The sequence below is a fragment of the Oppia nitens genome, unplaced genomic scaffold (assembly GCF_028296485.1).
Source record: "Oppia nitens isolate AA-2021 unplaced genomic scaffold, nextdenovo-longstitch-racon4-pilon3 scaffold4_pilon_pilon_pilon, whole genome shotgun sequence".
Classification (NCBI taxonomy): domain Eukaryota; kingdom Metazoa; phylum Arthropoda; class Arachnida; order Sarcoptiformes; family Oppiidae; genus Oppia; species Oppia nitens.
In genome coordinates this window covers 933,896-942,501 of record NW_026533232.1, presented here as the reverse complement: position 1 = coordinate 942,501, position 8,606 = coordinate 933,896, and the positions used below count along the sequence as shown (strand labels likewise).

Here is an 8,606-nt window from a genome sequence, read left to right as displayed (position 1 = left end):
TATTTAATATAATAAATTAATAATTAATCAATATAAAGTAAATGTTGACTGTTGACTTTTATATATAATGTATTTTAATAATATAAATATAGATTACATAATGTTTTGTTTAAATTAATAAAAAACAATAACATATAAAAAATAAATATATACAACAAATATTATTTACAATAAATTTAGTAGATAAATATTTTAGTATACATATAAAAATTTTGATTAATTAATTAATATTTTAATTAATTTTATTTTTATTTTAAAAATTATATTATTTAATAGATAGTATAAATATTGAATAATACATTAAATGTTTTATAATGTTATGTATCAATATCTAAGGTTTTTAAATAATTTTTTGATAAATTATTAAAATAAACAAAAATCATTTAATCTAATATAATTATTTTATTTAAATAAATGAAATATTTTATTATACTAGTATAATTGTTTAATAAATAAATAATAATAATACAATTATAATTTTATTATAACAATTTAAAAGTTAATTTTGTTATCTGAATTAAATATCGCACATATAATACTGATATCTGTAAATACAAAAAAAAATTTAGATTAATTATTTATTTAATTTTTTTTTGAATTTTATCAATATTTACATAAAATAATTTGGGAAAAGTCATGACAAACATCGGACCGACAGTAAAGCCAATGATTGTGTGTTTTGCCGACAATTTCTCAATGATTGACATCAGAGACAGTTTAACCCTTGTATTGCTTATTGTATGGATTTTCAGTGATAATAAATTATTTTTCGATAAATTTACACATTTTGAGACCATTGATGCAAAATATGATATAATAAATATACCAAACCAGGTATAGATTATACATAATATATACAAATATTTTAATAATGTATTAACTTTGGTAAACAAAAATGTCGCTATCATTAGCAGATTAGGTGGTATTAAAAATATAAATATTACAAAATATATTTTACTCCAAAATTTATTGAATAAATTAATTTGTAAACAAATTATATTATGTTCGCTAAGTATTCTATTAAATAATATTTTGAATTTTAAAATTTTTGAATTTTTATATAATTTACTAATCACTTGATTTAATAATTGACATCTCAATTGAAAATATTGACAAACAATATAGAAGTATGTCATCGATGTCAACATATCTAATACATTATAATAAATTGATTGATTCATTAAAACTAAACAGGGTATGGATAGTATAAATATTAGAAATGTATAGAATTTTATGATAATTAATAAAAATAAAACAGCAAGCAAAAATCCTAAAAAAATAAAAATTCACAATTAATTTTCTATATCACAAATTTAATATTATAAAAGAAAATTTAAAAATAAATAATTACCTGTTATATAAGTAAATATTTTAACAATTTTCCTAACAATCGTTAACTTATTGTATAATTTTTTAATAATTATAATTTGTTTTTTGTTAATATTGATTTCATTATTATATATTTCATTGCTATTCAATATATAAAACAATTTTCTCCAATAATTAGTTGTTTCATTGGCCACTGATTTAGTAAACAATAGACGCAAACAATAACCACAACTAAAGCCACAAATTAATATAATTATATTAAATTGTTTAATACCACCAATGAATACAGTAAAATCAAATAATAGCATACGCTGTAAAATTGTATAACTAATAAATATTATCGATAATGATTTGATAATGTTAAGCAAATCGCTTAATAGTTTTAAATTATTTAAAAAACTATTTCGATAATCTACTAAATAATAATAATTAAACATTATTTTTAATTATTTTTATTAGTTTATGAATAATTGTTATTTTTGTAAATAAAAATTATAAAATGAGTTTAAGTGTTTATAAACTATTAACTATATACTATAGTTAGCTAACTATTTAGTAAAATAAATTATCTGCAAAATATTTAATGTATATTTTTAAAAATTTATTATTCATACAATATTCAACTTATATAATAATATATCTGAAATATTGTATACAATAATTTTTTTAAATATAATATTTCAATATTATAATTAAAATTTATATTTAAATAACTGCATAAAAGCTATTAAATATTTAATTTATTAAATATTCATTTTAATTAGTTTATACATAGAATTTCACTATTAAAAAATATTTTCAATAATAATTTAATAGTTTTTTAGTTAATCATTATTAATATTATTAGTGTAATTTAATTTTGTTTTTTATTTTTTAAGTTAGACAAAATAATCATTATTAAACAATAACAAGTTGCATAAACTAAATTAATATTATATTATTATATGTTTTAATGTTTACTTTGTATGTTTTAATTTACTTTACAACAAAATAATAAATATTATTGACTAATTAATATAGAAATAAAAACTAAAAGTTATTTTTATAATTTACAATATAATAAATGATAATTAAAAAAAACATTTATGCCATATTAATGTTAATACATTTTTGTTTTGTTTTCTATAATTTAAATAAATAATCAATTAATAATATTTAATAATTATTTTAATAAAATTTTTAAATTTAATTAAATATAGTGTAATTTTTTTTGAAAATTAATTTTCAAAACAATCATTTGATAATGTATTAACATTCAATTTTTTATTTATTTATGTACAATAATTTTTTTTAAATGTTCAAAAGTATTCATGTTATTGTTGTATGATTTTATTTTACAAATAAATTTATGATAATGTTTTTTAAAAACAATTCAAAAATGTTTGTTTTTTAAGAATTTTTTATAATTAACAATATTTAGACAATATTTTTTATTATTATAATATATTATCATTACAGTAGTATAAGTTGACATTATAATAATTTGAAAGTTAATTTTGTTGTCAATATTAGATATCGCACGTATAATACTGTTATCTGTGTTAATGAAAAAAAAATCTTAATATTTTATTTTTTATTAATATTTTATATAATATTTACATAAAATAGTTTAGGAAAAGTCATGACAAACATCGATCCGACAGTGAAACCAATGATTGTGTGTTTTGCCGACAATTTCTCAATGAATGACATCAGAGATAACTTTAGCCGAGTTTTGCTTATTGTATTGATTTGTATTGATATTAATGTATTTTTAGATAATGTAATAGATTTTGAGACCATTGATGCAAAATATGATATAATAAATATACCAAACCAGGTATAAAATATACATAATATATATGCAAATTGTAGTAATGAATTAACTTTAGTAAATAAAAATGCTGACAACATTAATAAATTAGCAGGTAGTAAAAATATTATTATAGTAAAATAAATTTTACGCCAAAATTTGTTAAATTTAATAATTTGTAAACAAATAATATTATGTTCAACAATTAGTTTTGTTTTAAATGTTTTTAATTTTAAAATTTTAAATTTTTTTCGATTTAGTTTATTAATAATCTGATTCAACAATTGACATCTTTTATGAAAATATTGACAAATAATATAGAAATATGACATCGATATCAACCCATTGAATATATTATGATATACTGATTGATTTAATATTGCTAAACAGGGTATGGATAGTATAAATGTTGATAATGTATAAAATTTTATACCAATTAATAGTAAAAAGACAGCAAAAATAAATCCTATAATTAATTTAATTATTTGTTTAAAAAACAAATATTTAAAAAAAAAATATTTAGTAAAACAAATATTTTAGAGAAAAATATATTATTATTATTATTATTATTATTACCTGATATTTTTGTGCAAACAGTAATTAGTATACTTAAAATTTTTAATTTATTATTCAATATATTAATAATTATAATTTGTTTTTCGTTAATATCTAATTCATTATAATTATAATGATTTTTGATTATATAAAACAATTTTGTCCAATAGTTATTTTGTTCAATATTTGTATTAGATTTAGAAAACAATAATTGTAAAAATAAACCAAAACAAGTGCCGCAAATAAATATACATATATTAAACTGTTTAATACCACCAATAAATACAGTAAAATCAAATAACAGCATACGTTCCGAAATAGTATAATTTATCAATAAAATTGATAATAATTTTATAATATTAATTATATTAAATAATAGATTTAACTTATTGAGTATACTATTTTGATAATTAATTAAATAAAAATAATGATACATTTTTGTTGTTGTTTTTTTACTATAAGATTAAAACATTGTTAATAATTTTTTGTTTAATGCATTTAAACATTTTTTTTTATTAATTATAAATATTTTATTAACTAAACTAAACTGTAAAAATATAAGACTGTTTTAAGTTTATATCAATATTATTACTGTTTTTATAAGAATAATATTCTTATTATTATTATAATTATTATTATTAAAATATATTCAACAATTTAAACAATATTATACTATTATTATAATTACAAATTTATTATAATTATTATTATTAAAATATATTCAACAATTTAAACAATATTATACTATTATTATAATTACAAATTTATTATAATTATTATTATCTAAATTTAACTTAAATTTCAAGTACAATTAATTATTAAACTATATTAATTAATTATTATTTAAAAAAAACATTTACAGATAATTATAATGTTTTATTAATTTGTTATTTTCATCATTAATGATGTATTTTTTACAATACTTTTATAATATAAAAATTATTTAAGCAACATATATAAAACAAATTAATGTTTATAATAACTTTTAATTGTTATAATTAAAATCAATAATTGTAACACATAGTAGAAAGAGGTCTAATAAATTAAATTGAATAAATATTAATATAAATAATTTTTTTTAAACAATACAATTAATATTAGTTTTAACATGATAAAATAATTCACTTAGTAATATATATATTATTTTTTAATTTTATATCAACTAGTTTTTAATGATTAGTATTTAAATGTTTTAATTTATAAAAAAATTGTAAAATTATAAATGATTTGACTTTTAAACAATTATTTATATTTAAATAAGTATAATATTAAGCGACAAATAATTTTAGTAATACTTACTTTTCTACAACTTTTCTATACTTACAACTAGACTGGGAGTGTATTATACAGTATTTGACTTTATTAACAATTATTTATATCAGTATAATATTAAGCAAAAAATAATTTTAGTAATTAATGTTTTTTACAACTTTATTAAAAATAAACAATTTTTACATTATATTACGCAAATTAAAAGCTTAGTTAATTAGTTATTAGTATTTAAATGTTTTAAATTATAAAAATTATAGTAAATTAAAAGTTAATTTTGTTGTCAAAATTAAATATCGCACATATAATACTGTTATCTAGAATATTAAAAACAAGTAAAAATGTGATTATAAATATTTTTAATATTTTAAAAGAATATTTACATTAAATAGTTTGGGAAAAGTCATGACAAACAGCGGTCCGACAGTAAAACCAATGATTGTATGTTTTGCCGACAATTTCTCAATGAATGACATCAGAGATAACTTTAGCCGAGTATTGCTTATTGTATTGATTTGTATTGATATCAATGTATTTATTGATAAGTGTATTGATTTTGAGACAATTGATGCAAAATATGATATAATAAATATACCAAACCAGGTATAAAATATACATAATATATAAACATATTTTAATAATACATTAACTTTAGTAAACATTAATGATGATAACATTAACAAATTAGCCGGTAATAAAAATATTATTATAATAAAGTAAATTTTGCGCCAAAATTTGTTGAATATGATAATTTGAAAACAAATTTGATTATGCTCACTTAATATTTTCCTAATCAATGCTAATTGTTTCAATTTTTTTGAAGTTTTAGTTAGTTTACTAATAACTTGCATTAATAGCATTAATCTTTTATGAAAATATTGACAAATAATATAGAAATATGATATCGATGTCAATACATCCAATACATTGTAATATATCGATTGATTTACTAATATTAAACAAGGTATGGATAGTATAAATGTTGATAATGTATAAAATTTTATACCAATTAATAAAAATATCACAATAAGCAGCAAACCTGAAAAAATTTAAAAATTATATTTTTTTAAATTAAATTATTACTATTAATAATTATGTAATATCAGTGTTATTATTATTATTATTACCTGTTATATTTGTTAATTTTTTAACAATAATGCTTAATGTTTTTAACTTATTAGTTAATTTATAAATTATTGAAATTTGATTTTTGGTAATTATTGTAGACTTAGAAAATATTTTATTATTATTTAATAAATAAAACAATTTTTTCCAATAGTTATTTGTTTCATTTGATTTTAATTTAGTAAACGTTAGTCGCAAACAAAATCCACAACAAATACCGCAAATAAATATATTTATATTAAACTGTTTAATACCACCAATAAATACAGTAAAATCAAATAATATCATACGTTGGGCATCTGTATAATTAATAAATATTATTGATAATAATTTTATTATGTTAAACAAATCACATATTAGTTTTAAATTATTTAAAAATTTATTTGAAATATTTACTAAATAGAAATAATTATACATTTTATGTATTAGCTAAAATTACTTTTAATATTTAAATTATTTAATTAGTTACTAAATATTTAAACTAATATATGATATGAAAATTATTATATAAACTTTACTTGTTAATGAAAATATCTATTTATATTCAATAATAAAAAAAATATTTAACAAAAATAATTATATTATATTTAATAGTATTATTATTATTATTATTTTCACAATTTTTATTTTAGTCAATTTAACTTACCTAATAGAAACGTGTAGTATAATTTATACTAAAAAAATAATATTATTGAATATAAATAATAATTTATTTTATTATTTATATGTAATTGAATTTAATAATATATATTTATATAAATATTTTCATTTTGTATACCTGTATTATTTTTAATGTCATGGATATAATGATAACAAAATTTATTAAACAATATTATTAGGATATATATTCAATTATGTTTACAGCCTGTTTTTATATTTAAAAAAAACAATAATTTTTAATCAATATATTAATAATTAATAATAAAAAAATTGTCTCATATATTATATAATAAAAATTAACATTAAGAAAAATATTAATATTTCAAATAATTAATTAATTTCTAGTTTTATTTTCTACTACAATCTCTGCCCAATTGTTTACATTTAGAGCACAGGGATGTTATGTGATGTTTGTTCGGGTCATTCCTTTTATCCATACCTTTGGGTCGTTGTAGTTGACTCTAAAAAACAGTTACGGTTAGTAACAAATAATTATATATACAGTACAGTATAGTTAGTAATATAATTATATATGACATATAGTTGTTGTTGTTATATATTGTATATATATATAAATTAATATCACCACACAAGTCATACCAATTTGTGTGCATCGGTAGATATTTTACATTTGATACACTGTTGGCCAAAACCGAGCCACGAATGAGCGGAAAACCATGTCCTCAGACACCGGAAGCACTGGTATTGACCGAAATAGCGTTCATCGGTTACCGGAGTAAATGCTAATTATTATTATAAATAATTATTAAAATTTATTATTAATTTTTTTTATTATATTATTACTATTTTGTTAATTTTTAAAAAATATCATTGATAATTATAATAATTTATTTATATTTAAATATATAAATATTATTAATTATTTTATTATATTGAAAATAATAATACTTACAATTATTTGTATCAATAGGACTCATCAAATGCTTAAAAAGTTAATTTTAAAAAAAATAATTAATAATATTTATATATATAAATAAATTATTATAATTATCAATGATTTAAAAAAAAAATTAATTTAATATATTAAATACCACTTTCTTAGGCCAACAGTCCTCCTGTTGATGACATTCAGGACACTCGCGGGACTCCTGTATGTGCAGCTCATTGACTGTCCACTTGTGGCCACACCTACACCGAAATTCGGCCGAAAATATGCGCTCTTTTTTGACATACAATAACAAATTGTTAATTATTTTTTTAAAAATGTTTATTTTTTAAGATAAATAAATTAAAGCAAAAAAAATTCAAACAACAACTTACTATTTCTCAGTTTTCTTGATTTAGACACCATTTGTTTTGTTATTAATAATAATTTAAAAAACAATTTTTTTAAATATTTATTTTTAAAATTATCATTTAAACTTTATTGTAGTTTTTTTTGTTCATTTATTGTAAAATTATATATATATATATACTGTATATATATATTTATATCTAATATATTTTATATAATTAAAACAATAAACTATTTAAAAAACCAACTGATAATAAAAATTTGCTGATTTTTTATTCATTTGATTGAAAATTATATGTTTTATTCTGTGTATTGTCTGTAATAATATTATAATTATTTTACTAAAATATTTTATTACTAATTTTTATTTTAACCCTTTGTTTAGATTATTGCTATAAATTTGATAAATCAAATTAAATATATATATATTAATATATATAGTTATATATTTAATATCTATGATATCATATCACATATATTTACGGTATGTACTTATGTTTAACATACGCCCATTTTTTATTTGTATTATTATTATGATAAAAATTAAATATTAAAATATTAGCATTAAACTGTATAATAAATATTTTTAGATATGAATAAATTTTTTGATAAAAATAAATA

General features: G+C 16.5%; 1 long non-coding RNA gene across 1 annotated transcript; it reads right to left on the bottom strand.

Moving 5' to 3' along the window:
• Positions 1-7,347: 7,347 nt before the first annotated feature.
• On the bottom strand, positions 7,348-7,904 carry LOC128960433 (uncharacterized). Its single transcript, XR_008484589.1, has 3 exons — positions 7,783-7,904; positions 7,644-7,674; positions 7,348-7,473 (listed from the first exon to the last, which is right to left on the bottom strand). It is a non-coding gene; the product is annotated as an uncharacterized LOC128960433 (long non-coding RNA).
• Between the last annotated feature and the right edge of the window lie 702 nt (positions 7,905-8,606).